Source organism: Aedes aegypti, chromosome 3, assembly GCF_002204515.2.
Source record: "Aedes aegypti strain LVP_AGWG chromosome 3, AaegL5.0 Primary Assembly, whole genome shotgun sequence".
Classification (NCBI taxonomy): Eukaryota; Metazoa; Arthropoda; class Insecta; order Diptera; family Culicidae; genus Aedes; species Aedes aegypti.
The window spans coordinates 135,558,064-135,580,848 of record NC_035109.1 but is presented as its reverse complement, the minus strand read 5'-3'; the positions used below and the strand labels follow the sequence as shown (position 1 = coordinate 135,580,848).

General features: G+C 39.0%; 1 protein-coding gene across 3 annotated transcripts in view; it reads left to right on the top strand.

The window, feature by feature from the left end:
• Positions 1 to 22,785, top strand: part of LOC5571462 (WSCD family member AAEL009094) — a 115,957-nt gene that overhangs the window by 1,055 nt on the left and 92,117 nt on the right. For 2 of the 3 annotated variants that reach the window (XM_021854143.1, XM_021854142.1), the window contains exon 2: positions 20,398 to 20,515. The gene's annotated coding sequence lies outside the window, so the exon portion shown is untranslated. Of the gene's footprint in view, positions 1 to 20,397; positions 20,516 to 22,564; positions 22,595 to 22,785 lie in introns of those variants that run through there. The other variant, XM_021854145.1, reaches the window with a different exon arrangement.

The following is a 22,785-nucleotide window of genomic DNA, read 5'->3' as shown; positions in this document are numbered from 1 at the left end:
CTCATGGACTATTTTGATGCTTAACATATGCGTTTGCAGTTTATTAGGTACTTTTGAATCTAATAGCAAAGGGGAAACACATTTTACATGCCGCATTATGCAATGAGATTTGATTAAACTTTTATAATTATGTAATGCACAAAGGACACACATGATTTATATGAGGGCTCAGTGAGCCGATAAGATCGGTGTTATTACGACTGCTCTTACTGGCTTTGTTCAAGTTTTGCATAAATGCTTAGATAGGTATGAACAAATGTAAGTTGAGGCAAACAGTGAAATATTTTTCCCAGAAAAATTATAGTAGTTGAAAACTGACAAACTCATCACATATGAATCTTTATTATTCTAGCTACAATATCTTTGAACCAAACTATGTCAAATTGAACCTGCTTTATTGAGCCTCCGTTAAGTACATGACTAAAAAAATGGCCGTTTCAGGTCCACCCGCCTTCTATGTCACACTTGAAGGTCTTTCAAAAAATTAAATGTATTTTTGCAATTTCTCATCGTAATAGGCTGTTTTCCATCACGCCAATCTGTCATGAAACGGCCTACTTTCCTGCACTGAAGTAAGCAGTGCGGGAATTGTCATTACGCAACTGAAACCAGTGCTGTAATGATTCATTACGCAACGCTTTCTCATTACGCAACTGTTTCGAGTTGCGTAATGAATCATTACCCAACTATTTTCAGAAATTGCAAAATGATGGTGCAAGCATCCAGATGTGATTTCTTATACCCTCCAGTGGGGTTCTACGAAATTGCAAAAAATGTTGTACGCAACTCGTTGCAGAACTCGATTTTTACAGCACTCGTCGTAATTATCCAACTCGGCAAGCCTCGTAGGATCTGCAACTTGTTCCGTAAACTACTATTTAAATAACGCTTTATTGAAAAACAACCTCTCCTCCCGTATTAGCATGCTGAACTTCTCAAACGGACCCATATTAGTTACAAAACTAATTGTCAGATCAACGTTTGGATCACCTTTTTTAAATTTCTTTATTAGTACATATTTACATTCATTTATTTTTTCTAAGTGTTCTGAGTTAGGCTACACTATCGTCCTAATTTGGTAAAACTAAACTAAGCTATTATTAACATTCTGTAAACAAAAAAAAATATATCATCTGGTGTAGCAGGTCAGAATTTATATATTTATTTCACCAAGCATAAGTAGACTACATACAATGATTTTTGGTATGCAATGGAATACTTATATTGTCCTAAAGTCGTGTTTTAAGCTGCTATTTGAATATACTAATGCAATTGAATTTTCAATGTACATTTTACTTTTTTCTTTAGTAGTATCGCTCCCAACATTACATTCATTTCTTATACCTAGGTGTTCTGTGCTAGACAACACTATTGTCCTAATTTGGTAAAACAAATTTAAGATTTTATTAACATTTTGTTAACAACATATTACATTTCATTTGCCGTAGCAGTTCAGATTTTTACAGGTGAGTTCCACCTGCTTATAAGAGAAAGAAAAACGCTTTGAACTTACTTAACCTAACTTAACCTAAACATATAACGCATTAATCGTGGCAATAGAAGATTGTATTGTTTTTTGCCTGAAATTATTAATTATTTTATTTGACATTTGTTCCAATGTTTCAACATTGGATATCCTGTATTATTTACTTAACCACCAAAAAAAGGAGTTTGTTAACGCACAACCGCCGAATTAGGGGAAAAGCATTAATTTTCGACCTACAAGAATTGTTTGCCAATTTTCGGATTTCCATACAAAGTAGGCGTAAATCGTATGAATGGGTCGAAAATTTGTGCTTTTCTCCTAGTGTACTCGTGCATTACTGCCCATAACCGCATAACAGTCACATTCGACATTTTTGACAAATTTGAGTCAATACCATGGAGAGTGATCAAATGATCAATACTTTCGATCAACTTACTAAAATCTGTGAGATTGTTCTAGAAAACTCGAAAACAATACCAAGTTGTTTTGTCACATTGGCAATTGTACCCGCATAACAGTCACATTGAGATTATACATGAGCCTCATAATGTAGTAGCAACGAAATTTCTATCAGAATTATTTTCTGACAATTCACCCAATATGCGATATGAGTTGTACAAAATTTCAGCCTCAAATAAGCTCTTTTGAATTCTTAATGATTTTTTTAAATTTAAGATTCCTCCCATACTGCAGTAAAATGCAAACTTGGTATCCCATTTACTCAGTGCCTACTTTTGTCGAATGTTACAAATATGCAGTTATGGGCAGATTAGTCCTGCAACAAGAAGGCAAGTGTCTAGCTTCAAAATAATCAAAATCAATTATTGAGCCTTCGAGTAATTCGTCGAGGATGCGCTTATTGTGTGATTGAGTGAGTTGAATAATATGTGCCAGTAAAAGTGTTCAATATACTGGAAGCGGAAATGAATAATAATTATTGTACAAGTACCTGATGTTTCGCCGGTCTGGAAAGCCGTTTTGCATTTGATTGGATCCATAACATTCGTTATCTCCAAGCAACATTAGGAGGTTGTTTGCGAAAGCAGCTAATGTTTGATCGGTCATAATTCTGCATCCTTTTGCATCTATAATTATGCAATCCAATCTTCTACCAAATGCAGCTGATCCTGATATAAGAAAAAAGTGGATTAATATATCTATTTGAAGAAATCATCCGTATTAATTTCCATTAATCCTTTTTCCGGAGCTTGCAGTACTGAGCGTTTTTATACCAAATATCGTTACTTGCTCGGACAATTGGTCGAATATCAACAGTTGAAGTTCTATTACATAAAATCGTTCGCCAAATTTATCGTGCTCAAAAAACAGATAATCATTTGCTTTATAATTGCATCCATAATACGATCAATTCGTGCTCGGGATACAGCAACCCATCATTACGCACGAATAGCTCATATTGAATTAGCTCTCTTCTGCATAATTAACACCGTTAAATATCAGCCGCTTGTGGCCAAACGATAGACGTTACGTGAATCTACGCCGGTATAGTGAAGTTATTGTGAAATCTAATGCCACCGAAGTGATTTTTACAATAAACTGTTGGTGTACATATCACGCGGTTGCGTCGCAGTGTATTGATTTATCCACACACACGCCGTCGCTGTATAGTGAAAACAAAGCACAATATACCGAGTGATAGGTGATAACGGAGAAGAATCAAATTCAGTTTCGTTGAAAAAGTTTTGTCTATAAGAAAAGTGGAATAAGTAGTACCCCCTCTGGGGGCACAGAGAGAACGATATGCCGCAGCAATGTGCCAGAATGGATGCTTGGTCCAGATGACTTGGGACAAACGATGGTGCTTGTTTTGCGTCGCAAACTAAAGGAAAATGACGCTGGTGATCAAACGCAAGATAAAGCAACTTTGCCAGACTCAATAATTGTGGGAGCTTCCAAAGAGCTGAAAATAGGAGTTAAAGAAGCCAGATCAACGAATGCAACTCGTGAAGGTCGCGGAACACGCTACATCCTTCGAACTAACTCACGAAGCATACTCGAAAAGCTCACCAAAATCACCCATCTAACTGACGGCACTGAGATCGAAATCGCTCCCCATCCTACACTCAACACTGTTCAAGGTGTAGTCTATGACTTGGACACCGTCAACAAAGATGAAAATCTGATACTGGACTACTTTAAGCCACAGGGCGTACAATCAGTAAGACGCATTAAAAAGCGAGTGAATGGCACCCTCAAAAATACACCACTGTTGGTCCTTTCGTTCAACGGCACAGTAATACCCGATTACGTCTACTTTGGCTTACTTCGGATCGCAGTCCGTCCCTACTACCCCTCCCCTATGATTTGCTTTAACTGCGGATCCTATGGACATTCCAGAAAATTCTGCCAGCAGCCCAGCTTCTGCCTTCGATGTTCAGTACAACACGACACGCCTGAAGGGGAACAATGCACCAATCCTCCAAGCTGTCTTCATTGCAAAGCTGAACACCAAGCAACTTCGCGCGATTGTCCAAAATACCAACAGGAGGAAAAAATTGTCCGTCTTAAAGTGGACAGAAACGTTTCTATCACTGAAGCAAGACGCATCTTCGCAGAAGAAAATAAACAGGAAACATTCGCAGGGGTTGTCCAGGAACAAATCCAACAACAACTGGCGGCCAAAGATGTCCTGATAGTCACATTGCAGAAACAGGTGGCAGCACTGACGAAAGAAGTCGCCGTATTGAGGAACGTTTTAAAATCCAGCACTCAGAGTCAATCAACATCGCAACGTGATCAACAAATAGCAACCATCCGTCAAAGATCGTCGTCTAAAAACCCATCGAACACTACGACGCCACAAAACCAACCAACACAGCGCGACCGTTTATCTAGAAAAGATCATTGTTTCATCACCCCGCAAACTGACCAACTAGAAAACCTCAGAAACAATAGGGAGCAATACAATGTACAAACGCGCAGCAGAAGTAGCAAGCGGCATATGGATATATCGCCTACCGAAACCGTAAACAACCGGGGAAAGCGAATATCAGCACAGTCGAATACAAGCAGCGCATCCACCAACGCCGAGACAAATAATGGGCCAGGATCATCCTAAGGCAATTCACCAGACCACCAACAAGAACGACCCCGCCACAAAACATGACAAGACTCTAAATAAACGACTTCCACCCCCGACCTTCGGCAATCTCGACAATTGCAAAAACTCGGACAATGACTCAGATCAACAAAAAAGGACCTCCGCAGACTCAACAACCACAAATATTGGAAATGTTACCACCACAACTGCTGTACCGAAACATTCTGCCCTAACAGCGGCCGAATACGATAGAATTCATCACCTCAATAGCATCCCATCAACCAGCAAGACAATGAGTGTCTTATAACATGATTCGCCACGCGCGAGGCCCCCCACGTCGACCCTGACCAGAGATGTTCCGGATTATTCTGACGAGCCTCTGGCGGCTGCTGGCGTGGGCAGCCCACTCCACCGGGCAAGTATTTTCTCAAGTTTTTCATCTCAAGAACAGACAACTGCCAGCCTTTTCCCCTCTAATTCAGGACGTTCCTGCATAAAATCATCGGTTGAAGTCTTCCAATGCTCTGATTCGCCAAGCGCGAGGCCCCCCATGTCAACCCTGACCAGGAATGTTCCGGATTATTCCGACGAGCTCCTGGCGGCAGTTGACGTGGGCCGCCCGTATTCCCGGGCAAGTATCCTTACACCACTATTCTATCGAGAACAGTCAAATCCCGCCTTTTTCCATACCAACGCAGAAAAGCACACGACCAACATCAACTTTACTCAGAACACACCCTTGTCGTCTTCAGCACCAACCGACAGACCTAGCAGCATCACATCTCCACAACGTGTGACATCAACCCCACCACACCCTGATTCGCCAAGCGCGAGGCTTCCCACGTTGACCCTGACCAGGGATGTTCCGGAGGTCTCCGATGAGCCCCTGGCGGCAGTTGGCGTGGGCTGGCCCTATACCCGGGCAAGTATCACAACACACTTTCAATACAAAAATCCGTCCACTTCCGCATTTTTCCTCGCTAATGCAGGATCCAGTACAGAAGTCATCCCCGGTGCCGAGGCAATCAACCAACCTGCTAGCACACATCATCAAAGGAACGACAAAGTAGTAACTTCAACATCGCACTCAACAACCGTCTGGAAAGATACAGGCGAGGTCATCAGCGAAAGCAATACACCCGACCGACGTTCCGTGCAACCCCCAACGACGAATACCAATCACAACACTACTAGCAGACCCATCTCACCCTCATCATCTCAAGCATCGACTGACTCCGAATCGTTTCCCTCTGGTGGGAATGCTGCTCCATCCTTTGCCGTTCAGTGGAACATTAGTGGCCTTCGCTCGCACTTAGCCGAACTCCAGCTCTTGATTGGCAAGTATCAGCCTATCATCATTGGCCTGCAAGAAACAAACGCTGATAGCAAACGATTAGACCAAAATAGTCTTGGGAAGAATTACAAACTCTTCTTAAGCCACTGCTCCCCGCACGGTAGGCAAGGTGCTGGAATGGCCATCAAGATTGGAACTCCCTTCCAGTTAATCAATCTGAAAACCAAAATTCAAGCGGTTGCTGTGAAACTTTACACACCGATACCAATTACGGTTGCCTCAATATACCTCCCACCGAAGGATAAAAATGCCGTCGAAGCGCTGGACGAGCCTTTGAATGAGCTGCCCAAACCAACTCTCATACTTGGTGACGTAAACGCTCACCATACTGCATGGGGAAGTAGGATGTCTAATTCAGCATCTGAATGCAAGAAAAGGGGTGAAACCATACTGGAGATGATAGTGCAGCACGATATGGTCATTCTAAACAACGGTTCTCACACACGTATTGACCCATCCACTGGAGCATCGCAAGCCCTCGATGTATCCTTTTGCTCTGCAACACATGCAGCTAAATTCAAATGGAACACTCTTCTAGAATACTCTGGTAGCGACCAGCTCCCAATTCTAATTGATACCCATAGCAATAGAGTTGAAACACAACACAGACCCAAATGGATATTTGGTAAAGCCAACTGGGAGCTCTATGAGCAAATCATCACTAATAGTATTTGTTCGGGAGCTATTCTGACGGTGGACGAATTCACCAATAAAATTATATCTGCCGCGGAATCCAGCATTCCAAAAACTACAGGGAACATCGGGCGGAAATATGTACCATGGTGGAACAGTGAAGTGGAGGCAACAATCAAAGCTAGACGAAAATGCCTACGAGCCCTCCGTCGTCTCGAAGACAATGACCCACGGAAAATCGCCGCTTTAAAGCAATTTCAAGAGGCTCGTTCCATTTGTCGCAAAACTATCAACGATGCGAAACTCAAAAGCTGGGAGAGCTTTGTAGAAAGCATTAACCCTGACACACCAACTTCCCAAGTGTGGAATAACATCAACAGACTTCAAGGCAAAAGAAAAAAACAGTACTATAGCGTTGAACTTGCCAACTGGGCACACCAACGACGGTGAGAAAGTAGCAAACGCTCTGGCTGACGAATATCAGAAAAAATCTTCGGATGAACACTACTCTGAACAGTTTAGAAGAAAACACAAAGCAGATAACTGTGAAACCTTCAAAAATCAGCGGTCCAACCTCCACAAGCACTACAACACAGATTTCACAATAGAAGAACTGATTTGGGCACTTAACCGACGAGGTGGCAGCTCGACCGGCGCAGACAACGTGAGCTACACCTTCCTGCAACGCCTTCCCTTTTCTGCAAAAGTAGCCCTTCTCAACTTGTACAACAGAATATGGGACAGCGGAATTTTCCCATCGCAGTGGAAAGTTGGTACAGTAATACCAATCTCAAAACATGATGCAGATCGTAGTAAACCTGAAGGGTTTCGGCCTATAACCCTTTTAAGTTGCCTTGGTAAGCTGTTCGAGAGAATGGTGAACCGTAGGCTCGATGGACGCCAACATGCCTTCAGATCTGGGAAAGGTGTCGACTCTCATCTGGCCACACTAGAATCACACATTGACCTCAAACCGGATGAGCACGTTGAAATCGTCTCTCTTGATGTCTCAAAAGCCTATGACACCACATATAGACCAGCGATTCTACGTACACTATCCAGATGGCGTATTTCAGGAAGAATGATAAACATTGTTTCCAGTTTTCTCTGCGACAGGTACTTTCGAGTTGCTGCAAATGGCTCGTTGTCTTCACTCAGGAAAGCACACAACGGTGGTGTGCCCCAAGGCTCGATTCTTTCCGTGACACTTTTTCTTGTGGCTATGCAGCCTATTTTTGACGTTATCCCATCCGGTACAGAAATCCTTCTCTACGCAGACGATGTGCTCCTTATTGTGAAGGGGCAAAAAAATCACGGAGATATTCGTAGAATTATGAAAAAATCTGTCAAAGCGGCTGTCGGTTGGGCCACTGATGTGGGATTTGCTATAGCTCCTACAAAGTCCAAGTTAATGCATGTCTGCTCCTTACGCCACCGCAAATGTGGTCGAGCAATCAAAATAGACAATATTCCTATCCCAAGAGTACGAAGTTTGAAAGTTCTGGGCGTAGTAATTGACTCCAAATTAAATTTTATAAAACACTTTTCGTCTATAAAGCAAAGTTGTCAAAGACGAACTCAAATTCTTCGAATACTTGGATATCGCCTCAAAAGAAGCAGTAGAGCAACACTCTTGAAAATAGGATGCGCACTCGTCCACTCAAAGCTGTACTTCGGCATAGGGCTAACAAGTGGCAACATTGCAGACATGGAAAGAATTTTAGGTCCAACATACAACGATGTTATTCGGCAAGCAACAGGGGTATTCGCAACAAGCCCAATCATTTCAATTATGGCCGAAGCTGGCTGTCTCCCCTTTCACTTTGCGATAATCCAACGCTTAACTCAACTAGCAGTTCGACTACTTGAAAAAACTGAAGATGTAGCCGGGCTTCCCTTAATTCAAAGGGTCAGAACACTGTTGATGGACCTAACTGGATGGTGCCTTCCCGATATCTGTAAAACGTTGAGAACCGCAGACAGAGCATGGCACTCGCCATCCCCAACTATTGATCTTAGTCTTAAACGTAATATCAAGGCCGGTGAAAACAAGATCACTGCACTGCCTAAGTTCAATGTTTTTATCACGACTCGCTACAGTAGACATGAAAAATTGTATACGGATGGCTCCAAAGATAACGAACATATCGGCGCCGGTGTAGTCACGTGTAGTAGCAATCTGAGCTTCCGCCTCCCAGATTCATGCGGAATATTTTCTGCCGAAGCCTTCGCTTTAAAAATAGCTGTCTCTAATGTACAAAGGTCAAAAACGATTATTTTGACTGATTCGGCGAGTTGCATTGACGCGCTAGGTGGAGGTCGATCCAAACACCCATGGATCCAATCTATCGAGGAGATGGTTGTGGGAAAAGATATCACTTTTAGCTGGATTCCTGGACACGCCGGCATTGCTGGCAATGAAAAAGCGGACGAGCTAGCGAAGCAAGGAAGGACTCTAACGCCTATGGACATTCCCATACCAGCCCAAGACGTGATTCGTACTATGAAAAGTAAATTATGGGAAGTTTGGGAGTTGGAATGGCATCGAAGTCAAGTGCTTCTACGACAAATCAAACCAACACCCACTAGGTATCCAGACCGGAAGTCTCCTTGCGAACAACGAGTTTTGTCACGAATGCGGATAGGGCACACACGCATCACCCACGCTCATCTGATGAGTTCCAACCCCCCACCAACATGAAATTTCTGCGGAGTGCATATAACAGTTCATCATCTTCTGGTTGACTGCAAAGGATTGGAGCCAAGTAGAAAACGCTGTGGTATTACCGGATCGCTCACTGAAATATTAGCCTACAACAAAGACAGAGAGGAAGCAGTAATACGATTTTTGATAGAATGTACTTTGTTTAAAGAAATTTAATAACTCATTTATAGTAGGAATGTAACTAACTATTACAAATAATTAATCTGACACGAATGCCACGCTGGTGGTAAAGTGTCACAAATAAACTAATAATAATAATAATAATACGATGCTTCTTCGGCATACAGAGCTGTATTACTTATCAAACCATATTCTTTCAAATCTTCTTTCATAGGTTCAGGAAGATCTTCATAGGTTTCAACATACGTCGACACCACAAACTGCCTTTCAAAGCGGAATGTTTCTTGTCCTAATAATCCCTGATAGTATTGATGCTGCTCGGTGCAGAATTTGACGACATTTTTAAAATTTAATGTGCTACGCAGTGCTCGCTTGAAAAAACAATGTTTCCTTTCACAAAATAATGTAGAGTAAAGTGGGGCAAAAGTTCGAGTGGGGTAAAAGTTTCTTTTTAAGATTTCTAGCTCAATTCAAAACAAATCTTAAAAATGTCATGGTGGTTCGAATGCTATTCAAGTAAGAGACTTTCACTCCAAATATCATAAAAATCGATTGAGATTTGGAAAAGTTATGGCTAATTGTTGTTTTTCGACGTGAATATTGTAATTTTGTGTCAAACTTTCGTTGCATGGAACCAATTGAAGATAAAATCTTTTTCAATATTTTATGTAAGGGCGTTTCTAGGCCTATCATAGGGTTGCTTTGAGGTGTATTAGTTTTTGCATAAATGTTTGAAAAAAATTTTTGGCCCATAGTGGGGCAAAAGTTCGAATCAGCGGGGCAAAAGTTCGACCCATGTATAAAATCACGGAAAAATTTGCATATTGCCTAAAATCCACATATTATCTTCAAATTTAGTTGAATTTGTCTGATCGTGTGAAAATTGTTACCAAAATTTTACATTTCCACTTAGTTTTGCAACAAACTGCTATTTTTGAGTATATCACAATTAACTCGGTTTTGGGCAATTTTTTGATGAAAATTTAGTGTGTATTTTTCGTTAACTTAAGTTTACGGCTGGTGTAAGGTATGCCTGTCATAAAAGGATCGATATTTTGTGTTTTAGCCAGCAAACTTTTGCCCCACACTAGATTCGAACTCTTGCCCCACCGGTGGGGCAAAAGTTCGAATAAGACAATCAATTTTGAAACTGTTATAACTAAAAATGAGTAAATATTTTGACACAAGTTTGTTCAGCAAAATTATAGCCAATATGTTGAAGGTTCACTGTATGGTATTTGTTTTGTTTTAACTGCTATTGTTTTCCTGGAAACTTTGATTATACCACTAAGGTCGAACTTTTGCCCCACCTTACTCTACAGTAAGACATTAGCGGTCCAAGCCACCATATGATCCTAGGATAGTGGGTGGTAAAATGGTGCTTTGGTCTGAAGGGCGTGTCAAACTCAGTTTTTCTGTATTCCATATACTCAGTTATAAGCGATCGCAGAAAGTGAATTTGTTTTTCTGAGACAATCGTACAGGTAATTATATCCGTGATATTTTTGATCAGCATTAGCATTGACATTAATGGATCTTCAGAATTCACCGTTTTCTTCAGAAATATTAACGGTATTATTTGTACGATGTGCCAAATATCAATGGCCCTTGCTTTGAATGTCTTAGATTTTCTCGAGAAGTCAATTGTTATTTTCGTATCAAGCTTTAATTTTTTGCATACTTCATTAATCCTTCCTTAAATGTACAGTGCAGATACATGTTGCTCTTTTGAGAGTCGCTTCAGTATCAAAAAAGATCGTTGTTGACCCATCCTTCGAACAAATCGTGTGCTATACATGGGGCAGCTCCAAAATCGAACATTTCAAAGTATTTTAGTTCATCGAAAATACATTTTGCTTTTACACCTCTAAAAGGGATACTTGACGGATCATTTTCGATGGTTTTCACATCAATTATGTGAGTGTCGGCTCCCAAACATAGCATCGAAAATGTTGAACTTGCACAACTTTTGTCCCAAGTCTTCCAAGGAATATTTTTCTGAGCTATTTTGCTCCAGATGGACCTCGTTAATCAAGGAAGTAGAACTATTTAACATATAGCTGTTTTGTTCGACAGCAGCTTCTCCTAACGCCTGAACAATTTCCTGAATAGATGTTTCCGTTACTAGATTTTTGGACAAAAGCTTCAGAAAAAGAGTTCCAAAAATGTTGATGACTGTCTCGCTGTTTTTGATCGGTTTCTCATCCATAGATGATGACACAGCTCGCTCGAATGATCCACTAGATTCGACCATTTCAAACGGGCTCGATTCCGCGTTTTCTTCGGAAGCACCATTTTTCCTGAACTGCTCCTGGACGTTTTCATTCCGGTGAAAGTACATATTATGGATGCGCATGCTATTGACGGTGACGAAAGGTTTCCGAGTTTGGCAGCCGAAAGGACAAAACACGGGATGTCCGGCATCTAGGTGTTTGGCCACATGCTTAGCCATCAGTTTCACGCTGTTTTCCACAAAGTCGCACGACCGAAGGGAACAACGGAAAATCCGCCGGGATTTCAACAGAGCATGTCGTTGTCGAAGATGCTTTTTGAACGACTCACAGGACTTAAAACGTAGTTCACATTCCGGGATGACACATTTAAAACACTTTCTATCTTTATGCACACGCGTATGGAATATAAATCTTTCAATATCACTGAAAACAGCGATACAAAATTCACATTTGATTTCAGCCATTTTAACTTACGAGCTTTCTACTGAATCAAGCGGGATGATGTGCAGAGGAACTAGACGCGTACGCCATGTTGTTTTTTTTTTCAACGAATGTTGCTATAAATTTACACGTCAATTGAAATTTATAGCTTTATCGATTGAAAAGTCAATGCACATTAATTTTTTAAATGAGATGTTGAAAAATACACTGTGAAATGAAATTTAGTGAATAAACATGTAATATTGCGTTCTTTTTAATGCTCCAAATATGTGCAATGCATTGTGCATTGATTTTAACTCGATTTTCAAAGAAAGTTTAGTTTCAATTGATTTAATTTAACAAACTTTTCGATTTACATGTCGTTTAAATTTCAACATTTTTTGCTGTGTACTTCAAAATGATGCTTCCAGCAGCATTTTGAGAACTATTAGATGCATTGAACACTTTATGGTAGGTTCCAGGTGCCCTGGGGGAAGTGGCCAATTAGGAATATATCTGTGCGTATATGGCCTCCACTTTGGTGTGTATATAGCGTTTTCATGCATTTTATACGAGTGATTTGATTCATATATAATGATGTAAAGCAAATAATATACCAACCGAAATGTTGACTGGGGATATTCATGAGTTAGTTTGCAATTATTTAGCTTAATATGGGATTATAGCCCTGCAAACATGTACAAAAATCACAAACAAAATTAACTCAAAAGGGATTTGTTTCTTTCATTAAGGTTTGAAGAATGAGTTCTCAATATGAGATGATGAGTTTCTACTAACATTACAGTACTAGCGTGTTTGGAACATTTCTCAAAATTTCTTCATAGTGATTTCCATATAAACCTACATTGTCTTTAGGCCACCTTTAAATCACCACCTAGAAAGCTGAAAATTTCAAAGAATACTATTTTTATGGCAAGGATGGTAAGGAGCATATGGGAGATTGGATTTTAGAACATTTTCAAAATTTGAATTGCCCTAATATACCTACATCCATGTTTGCACCTTAAATTCATTGGCAAGCAGTGTTGTCGTCATCCAAATTTTTTCCCATAACCACACGGATTACTGTGTTTGGAAGATTTCTTCTGGCATCAAATAAGTCAAAGATATTGCTGTTTTCGTTTGACTTGCAAATCCAGTCTAACTGGGCTTCATATGCGGTAACACAAAGTAATCAAAGGATACTTAGCAACCATTATTCATATCACCGCCAACCTAGCAAAGAAAACTAATCTTTGACTTCGCCTTCCTTGTTAAAAATTTTACCGCATTTGGTGTTCCCGCATTTGAAATTTACATTTCAAACGCACACATCAATATTGATCAAAGATCAATAAAAGAGCTCTAAGATGGTATTGCATTATTCAATCCTTATCTTTCTCAGATGATCAAATGATGATATGAAATGCAATGCCTGAACAATAAAAATATTGCCACATTTGATAGTTACGTCGTTCCTATCGCAAACTCGAACGAGTGCAAAAGAAAGCAAGGCCTCCTCTCTTTTACTGTCCTTCTAGCCTCATGCTTGACGATAGGAATGACGACACATGTTTTCATTGAAAATCGTTGTTTACACGTGGAAATAGCTTACCTTATTGTGTACATCGTGGATATTGCGATTTAGAGTTCGCGGCTACAACGCAAAGACATGCAGAAGGTGTCTGGGGTCGATTTCCGAAGAAGTACTCATTGAACACTAAGCTGAGAAGCAGGCTCTGTCCCGGTGAGGACGTAATGCCAAGAAAAATAAGAAGATATTGCGATTTATTTGTTTGTGGTAACAAAAATTATGTATTAAATAATGAATAAAGATTTTCTATGTTAGGTCATACTTTGAGTGTTGGAATATATACATCATCAGGTAATTATCTACATATTTACATTCTAATGCTATTTCTAGTTGTCTGGAGATGCACAACATCTCATAATTTCTCTTGTATGCTTGAAGTTAACAATGTGATGCAACATCATCATCCATACAATTTGCTTTGACACCGGATACTTAAATGTAGCTGCTGTGCTTTGACTACTGATTGAATGTTTGTCCAATGCTCACGTTAGTTACCATTGAAATACTGGTGAATTTTACACCAACACCATTAAGAAAAAATCTTTAAAAACATTAACATTTCCTGTGCACATTTTTGGTTTGTTTACTTACTTGCTCGTTAGAACAAGACGCGTAACGTGGCTTCAGAGCATGATCTCATCAACGTCATTCCTCATCATCCCAGATGTGTGGAATATACAGTATTGGACAATAGATTTGCAACTTTTTCGATTTTTCGGGCAAAATAATCATCTTTAAAAGATTAGATCTGAGTTATTCATCGGTCGAATTGAATGAAATTTTCACAAAACGATACATTTGATTTTTTTTCGATTTTGTCATACAAAATCGTCAACTTTACAGGGTTAGATCTGAATTATTTATGGGCCGATTGAAATGAAATTATCCCAGTCATTCAGACATGATTTGATTTGCAACATCAATTTTGAGTACTTTTGATTGATTTATCCAATCACGAGTTCAAAAACAGTTTGACATAACATAATGGACATAAGGTGGCATCCACAAATTACGTAACGCTCTAGGGGGAGGGGGGAGTTGGTTCATACAAAGTTTTGAATTTTTTCATAAAAAAAGCGTTACGGGGGGGAGGGGGTCAAAAATGTTCAATTTTAGCGTTACGTAATAAATGGACGCTGCCTAACTCAAAAACATTGAAAAGATATCATCAGCAAAGCTGTGGGTTCATTCAAGATGAATAAGTTTGGTAGAGACAGCTTTCTAGAGTTCTTCGTTATTATTTTACGTCAAAAAATTCACTTAAGGCAAATCCGTATAACTTTTGGAATAGTGATTGAAAAAGTAGCTCAAAAATAAATGTGGAAATTCAAGTTATGCCAGACGTGTTGCGATTGTTTCATTCCAATCGGTTCATAAATAACTACCAAATTCGATTATAAAAAATCGAAAAAGTTGCAAATGTATGGTCCAATACTGTACACCGTTTAGCGCTGGTTGGTGCCAGTGAAATTTTCTTTCCCATTGGTATCACCTTCGTCATTTATGCCAGCAACCCGATGATGAGTGATATCGAATGCTAACGCCACGGCGAATGGTGTCCGCAGGAAAATTGCCGACACGAGATCCGCCAAACGCTGCACACTAGACTGATGCAAATTTTGCAAGTTTTTGCTTCCCTATGCTTAAATAACACTGTATTATGATAGAAATCATTCCCCCAAAGCTTGAGGTGATTTGAAAGAAATTGGGCTGTACACACGCCATTTGAAGTTTGTATGGAAAAGGCCAACCTCTTCTGCTATTTACCATAATAAACATCGTTCAATCATGGGGGAACCAAAACTTCAAAAAATTGCACCAGCCTACTGCACACGTTCGGCTTGGTATTGGTGCAAGAGTGAAAAACTGCGAACGCTCGGAAAATGATTCTCTCATTCTCTATTTTCATGTTTTGTTGTTTCTCACACGCCCCACCGTAGTCGGATTGGAGGGTGTCGTTCAAAGTGGGTGGTTGCCATCGGTGAACGTGAGGTGGTGGGTTGTTATCGGGAGCCAAAGTGTTGGTGGAAAATTGCACGCATTTGTTGTTCAAAGCGAAACGTTGCATTGGACGTAGTGGGAGAGGTGTGTATTAGATAAAGAAAATTTTTTGTACATAAGTACATAACATGAAAATTTATCGCATTATGAAGCTTGGATGCATTCATTATGAGTAGTATTTCTCTGTACCTAGATGTTGGAATAATGAATGTTGATTAAAAGAGTCCATAAATAAACTTAACCTAACGATGCAACGATTTTAGGTTTGAAATTTTGGGTTGGATGACAAAATGTCGAAAGACAAAACGTCGAAAGACAAAACGTCGAAGAAACAAAACGTCGAATGCCAAAACGTCGAAAGGACAAAACGTCGAAGAAACAAAACGTCGAAAGGACAAAACGTCGAAGAAACAAAACGTCGAAAGGAGAAAATTGGAAGAAAATATGGACACGACTTTGATAATGAAAATCATAGTACTTTACCAAACAATCAAATATTTTTATCTTTTTGTATTTTTCTATAAGCTATTTCAACCAGCATCTGTGATAAATTTGTTTGATTTAATAATCATTTACATTGAAAATTTTGATTTCAGAAAATCAATTATCTGGTAAGCACAGACCCTCCATATTGTTTTTGTTAAAAAATAACTAGTGAAATATGTTTTATCAAAATCTTTTGCCTTGGTGAGTTCAAGTACATTGTAGCGAGGATGTTTTACATATATTTTTGTTTGAAATTTTATTTGGCATTATTAGAGAACGCTTGAAAAAAATGGTTAAAGTCGAAAAACCCCGTATTATTCTCTCCACATAAGACAACATTACGAAGTTATAACTCTTCAGGTATTTTAAAAAGTAAAAAAATAATACATTACAGATTTACGAAAGGTTAATCCCTATTCTCTTGAATAAGCAACTTTCAAGTCTTCGCTGATAAATGTATTTTTTTAAATTTTTATTATACCCACTTTCTGACATAGAACACTTTTTGTAAAACAAAAAGTGCCAGACTGATAAGAGATGCTTCAAATAAATAAGTTGCAGTAAAAACTGCTACATGTACCTACATGTACAGTTGTGTTCAGAATAATAGTAGGGAATGCCGATTTCCATACAAAATGCTCAACTGTGGCATGCTGTAACTTTGTTTCCTTATAAGCAATCGGTATGAAATTTTGGCAGAGAACTACAAATATACTTAATTTCATCATCACCATATATGAAATCTTTCACACTTCTGGTTAAAAAATTAAGCACCAGGTGAAATTGCTCAAAATAATAGTAGTTTTTTGTAATTTAAATATCTGCTGTATTTTGAGTTTTTGATTTTTCTTTACTTATCGTTTCAACAATATCCACTCAGGTTATAATTGTATAGACAAGCCAATTTTTTACAAAATTGTTGCTGAACAAAAATTTGCAAAAGAAAAACTACTATTACTTTGAGCGGCTTAACATTTCAACCGGCGAAAGATTTCATATTTTGTGGTAATGAAATTAAGTATATTTGTAGTTCTCTGCCAAAAGTTCATACCGATTGCTTATAAGGAAACAAAGCTACAGCATGCCAAATTTGAGCATTTTGTATGAAAATCGGCTTTTACTACTATTATTCTGAACACAACTGTATGTTATTTGCTGTTAGAAAATTAAACAGCTCGTGCTCTTTACCATTAACCCGTATAGGCTTGAGTGAAAGCAAAAAATCTAAAACCCCCACCGCTCAGCGAATTCTTAACGGATTCAAATGATTTTTTGTCAGTTTACTGGCCCACATATCTAGTTTCTAGAAGTGGCCAGAGGAACTTGGAAATATTCCTGTGGCCGGAGTTATTCCGGTGGGTCACTGGGTCAAGTCGGGTAAAAAAGGGCTATTTTTGGGACATGCTAAGATACCTTTACTTATTTGCAATGACAATCATTTTAATTTGCATAAATCATTAATATCTGATATTCAACATTATGAATGCAGAGTTTTGCATCGTTTAAAATATGCCGGATGTGGCAATTCGGACGTAAGGCCCGGAAGAACCGGCTATAGATTTGTTGGATACTAAACCGTTTCAATTCTCGAAAACTAGAAACCAAACATAATTGTGCACTAAAATGCGTTCCCATAAGCTTGGCACAGATGTTCAGATACAAATTTGCCACTTTATCGTAAATTTGAGGCGTCCCGGGACCCGAAAATAATCATTTGTAGGATCAATCAAAAGCAAAACTCATAGTTATCCAATTCAATCGTTTCTCAAAAGGTTCACAATGATGCAATTTTCTTAAAATTCCGACATATAGTGGCCACATTAAAGCCGATTCTGGAAATTATCTGTGACTTGAAATTTGCCTACTTCCAGGGGCACAAACGCATAATGACCTTTTCACCCGACCTGACCCAGTGACCCACCAAAATAACTCCGGCCACAGGAATATTTCCGAGTTCCTCTGGCCACTTCTAGAAACTAGATATGTTTTCCAGTATACTGACAAAAAATCATTTGAATCCATTAAGAATTCGCTGAGCGGTGAGGATTTTAGAATTTTTGGCTTCACTCAGGCCTAAGGAGTGTATCGAAAAGTAGTCGCAAACTTTCAAAACAGTCTCAAAAATAATGGGTTGAACCTACAAATAATGTTTTGATCAGAAATGCTTTACAATGTACTTAAAAATGATGATGCGGTGATATTTTTTCAAGAAAGTGGAGTTTTGCATGATAATTTTACAAATTTCTAACAGATGTCGATGAAAATCTTGCACACCTCTGAAAAAATTGATATGTTAATAAATGTGTTAAATTTTAAGAAAAAAATATTTTTGTTTATGCTAATATATTCTGTGCCACAACTCTCATGGCATAGTGTAAACAATATAAAATCATTAACAAGCATTTAAGAGCAAATACAAAAATCGAAAAAAGTCGATTTTTAAGAACCTCGTTTTTCGATTTTTTCTTTCTACACGTTAATGCTAATATCGAATGATTGTAATGAATAAAAAATTGTTTTTTGAATGGAAAAGTTTCTTTGCATATTTATTAAGGAACGTAAGCAAAAAATGTTACTCTATATAATTACCGCTGTATATGACAGAGCTTCAAAAGTTGATTAAACAAAAGTGACTTTCTAAACCCGACCTTGTTCCAATTATTGAGCTTTTTTAGAGCAATAATTTATTTTTTGAATTTCTTTTTACGTGCTGTGTGAAGTAAACATATTTTCCGATAGCATAAGCTTTTCATCCTATTTTGTTTGATATACATTTTGTTCAATACAAATCATCGAATCTTCAGAAGACACTTCAAAAATGTCATTTTGTGCAAGATTTTATTTTCCATGCTTTATAAACTTTGTTGTATTTATATTAAGACTGCATATTATTCAATACTTTTTTAGCTGCTTCAATTTTCGATGAGATGATGAAGATTTGCGTGAAAAAAGCTTTCAAAAAGATGAACTATGCTCTGAGATATACCGTTTTAAATGTTTGCGACTACTTTTCGATACACTCCTTATATGGGTTAAAAAAACGAGCAATCCAATCTAAAATATAAAAAAAAATATTTGGACCCATTAGAGAAACGTAACCTGATAACAATTTCATTAGTAATTTTTTACCAACTTGGACTGTTTCAGCCATTGTAGTAGTGTAGTGTTCAACTGCATCAATCATTTGATTCAATTATTCAGTTCAAAAAACAAAATCTGGGGAGTGTCCAAATAAATAATTTATTCCAGTTTTGGTCTCTTCATATTGTGTTTTGTCGTTATAAGTAAAACAATTGTGCGTCTTTTTTCAAGATGTTTGAGAAAAAGCTCGCGATCTTTAAGAGTTGCAATTTGTAAGGAAACCTTAATTCAACTCCCCCTGCCTAAATTCTCCAAATTCGGAACAACTGACCACGATTGACGGTACTCTTTGTTTCCTCACTTGAATCAAAGAGCCTAAGCTAGAGGCTGTTTCAATTTTATGTTCAGAAAATTTGTCTAAAGCATCAAACCGATTGCTCAATTTGATGCATTTACCAACATTAGCCATTTCACCCTTGCAAAAAAATGCGCATTCCGGAGAATCGTCCTTTCTTCCATTTTAACCATGTTTAGAGACAGTTTTAAAACTCACTTTTTTGTAAGGCTGTCTTCAATGTCGTGTACTAGACTCGACTTCTAGTACACGACATTGAAGACGGCCTTACAGTTGAGGTCGAAATACGCGTATCTGTCAAAGGATACAAACTCTAGTGGAATTAAATGGTATAGTACTGAATTCGTTTTTTTTTCATCTACTATTTTATTGCTTAAGGTAGTTTTAAATACTTCTGAGAGCAGAAAGAATTCGTGTACGCATAGCACGAGGGTACGATGAATGCTGCATTCATTTGTGATTTTAAGAATCATTCTGATTCTGAATGTATTGAAGATACTTATTTAAATAAAGGTCGTTGTATGCTGTATGCTGTCTGCTAGTCCACTAGTGATTAACAATGTACATTTATCCTTCTTGGATCTCATGTTAAAATGCTCACCCACAACAACCTCAAATTGAAAAAAAAAACTCTTACGCTGTAATGGAAATGTGAATCTCTAAAAAGCAGAAGAACCAAAAGAAAAACTCTTTTTGCCTCCCCAACAGCGAGTCAACCTACAAATCTCATTTTATGGGGGAAGATACAACTCACGCATGGAAATGTTTCACGTCAATTCGAAGTAAAAACAAATTCAACATAAATTCAAACATGGATAAAACAATTTTTTCTTTTTTCCTTTTTCAGATGGCAACAGTAGCTATGTAGCTGGGTAAAGTTGGAAATGAATTGAACAACGTAGACGGTGCTTATCAGACGAAGTTTTCCTCAAAACTACTACAAAGGCTGTAATAAGGATAAAATGGTAAGTACCACGAGGCGACGAGATGGGGTTAGATGGCACACTGCAAACTGACACGCCGGGACTGATGGTACAGCCCTCGCCTCGTTTTAAATTTCGGTGGCTGTTTGGGCACGTCAGGAGTTAATCATCAATGTTAACTTCCTTTTCCCGATCAGCCTAGATAGCCGCGTAGTGTCGGTAGCGGTTGTTTCAACTGGCTAAGAATTAACACTACGGACTGCCTGTTCCGGTGGTAAAAGTCCACCTCACAGGTGACCCCTAATTCATACGGCTTTAAGCTTACCGTGCCAAAGAATGAATGGTTAGGGGGGTCTAAATAAAACCTAGCCGCAAACGGAGCCTGTGGAGTTCCAGGGCGCCCTCTACAGTATTATGCCCTTCCTGTGCTACCCGGAGCAATGGTGCAGGTGACCTTGTGTTTCTCCGAGATAATCGGCTGCCCTTCTTCAGTCTCAAACCTGAGGCTAAATAAGGGTGGGATTATTAAAACATTGTAATTTAGTTTAAATTTTCACCTCTATGGTTTCGCATTATGCGTTTTATGCAGTGTAATCTGTGCTTTTCGCCTTTGGCGACTTTTAAGAGCTACCGATCTGGTTTTTGTTCGCTGCTGATCTTTTTCGTTCTGAGATGGCGAAAAGCTTAATCCTGCCTAGTTTGGGTAGTGGCTACGGCTAGGATAGCTTAGTTAGATCAATCTCCAGCATAAAATGTCAGCAACGATCAATCTTTGTAGACTCATGCAAATGGTACAGCTCAAGTGGCGGTAGTTCAAAAACCTTACTTTTGTGAACTTTTATCTAGGTAACCTAGTGGACCCAGTTTTTGCTACTTTCAGAAACATGAAATGGCATACTCGCGTGCCATGCCTCGTGCATACGTGCTCGTGAATAGCGCTGACGTCGCTACACTCATTTCTGAGTTAACAACCAGAGATGTATGTGCTGTCACAATTGATATTTCTATATGTGACCTCAATAGGAAATACGTCTTTCGTTTTGTGGTGTATTTACCACATGATGAACCATCCCCAATGGATGATTTCAAACGAGTTATCGTTCACTGTCTATGAAAAGGCCTTCTGCTGATTGTGGGCAGTGATGCTGATACTCATCACATCATCTGGAGCAGCTCAGATATCAATTTGAGAAGCTCCAGTCTGATGGAATGCTTAAGTAGTTCTAATCTTGGATTACTTATTGTAGGAAATCGCCTACATCTCTATATGAACATAAGAATGTAAATTCGCAGACTATGCATTTGTTATACTCCACAAACTGTGAATTGGTTGTGACCAAATTCCATGGATTTTCTCCGTCCATTGGAAATCCTAGTGATTTGGATGTTCCCACTTCCGGTGAATTGGGACACAATTGTCCTTGCTTTGAGTGATCTCAAAATTGCTTGTCACTTTGCTTATAGAAAATGTTCCCCACAACTCCCTTCGCGGGACGAGTGGATGTCTGTACATTACTGAGCCACTCCAAAGGTGGCTAAGTATTTAACAAATCTGTCAAAGCAGAATTGCAGTCGCTTGGTTACAACCTTAACTGGCCACTGCTGACTCAACTATCACATGGCAAATATTCAGTGTGTTGATACATTTGTGTGTGATAGTTGTGATTCCGATTATGGAACTTCTTATCACCTGATATGTAACTGTCAAGTTCTCGCGTAATGGCGATTCCAATTACTTGGTAAACACTTATTAGGTGAAACTGATTTCAGTAACCTGAATCTTCAGGACCTTCTGTTATTCTTAACCCGCTGTGGTAATGAGCTATAGGCTCTCTTTACGCTCATGCGTTTTGCAGTGCCCTTTTTAGGGCGCTGTTCGAACCCATTGTGGTATGGAGCTACATGCTCTTAATTCGCTTATGCGATTTTCCCTCTTCAAGGGACCCCACTCCTATTTCCTCCCATCTTCCCCTTCCCTTTCCTCTCCCATCGGGTAGATGATGAAATAGGCTCAAACATGGCGATGGCACAAATCTCCCAAATGGCGGGGAACGTGCCTCTGGAGCCGGCCTTCTGATACCCGATACCTGATACTACAAAGGCTGTAATAAGGATAAAATGGTAAGTACCACGAGGCGACGAGATGGGGTTAGATGGCACACTGCAAACTGACACGCCGGGACTGATGGTACAGCCCTCGCCTCGTTTTAATATGCGGAGCTACCGAGATAAAGAGGAGTGCCATCAGGTCGGTAAGTGCCTACTCTCCGAAATGGAAAACATTTAATTACACTGAATTGCATAATATTGGC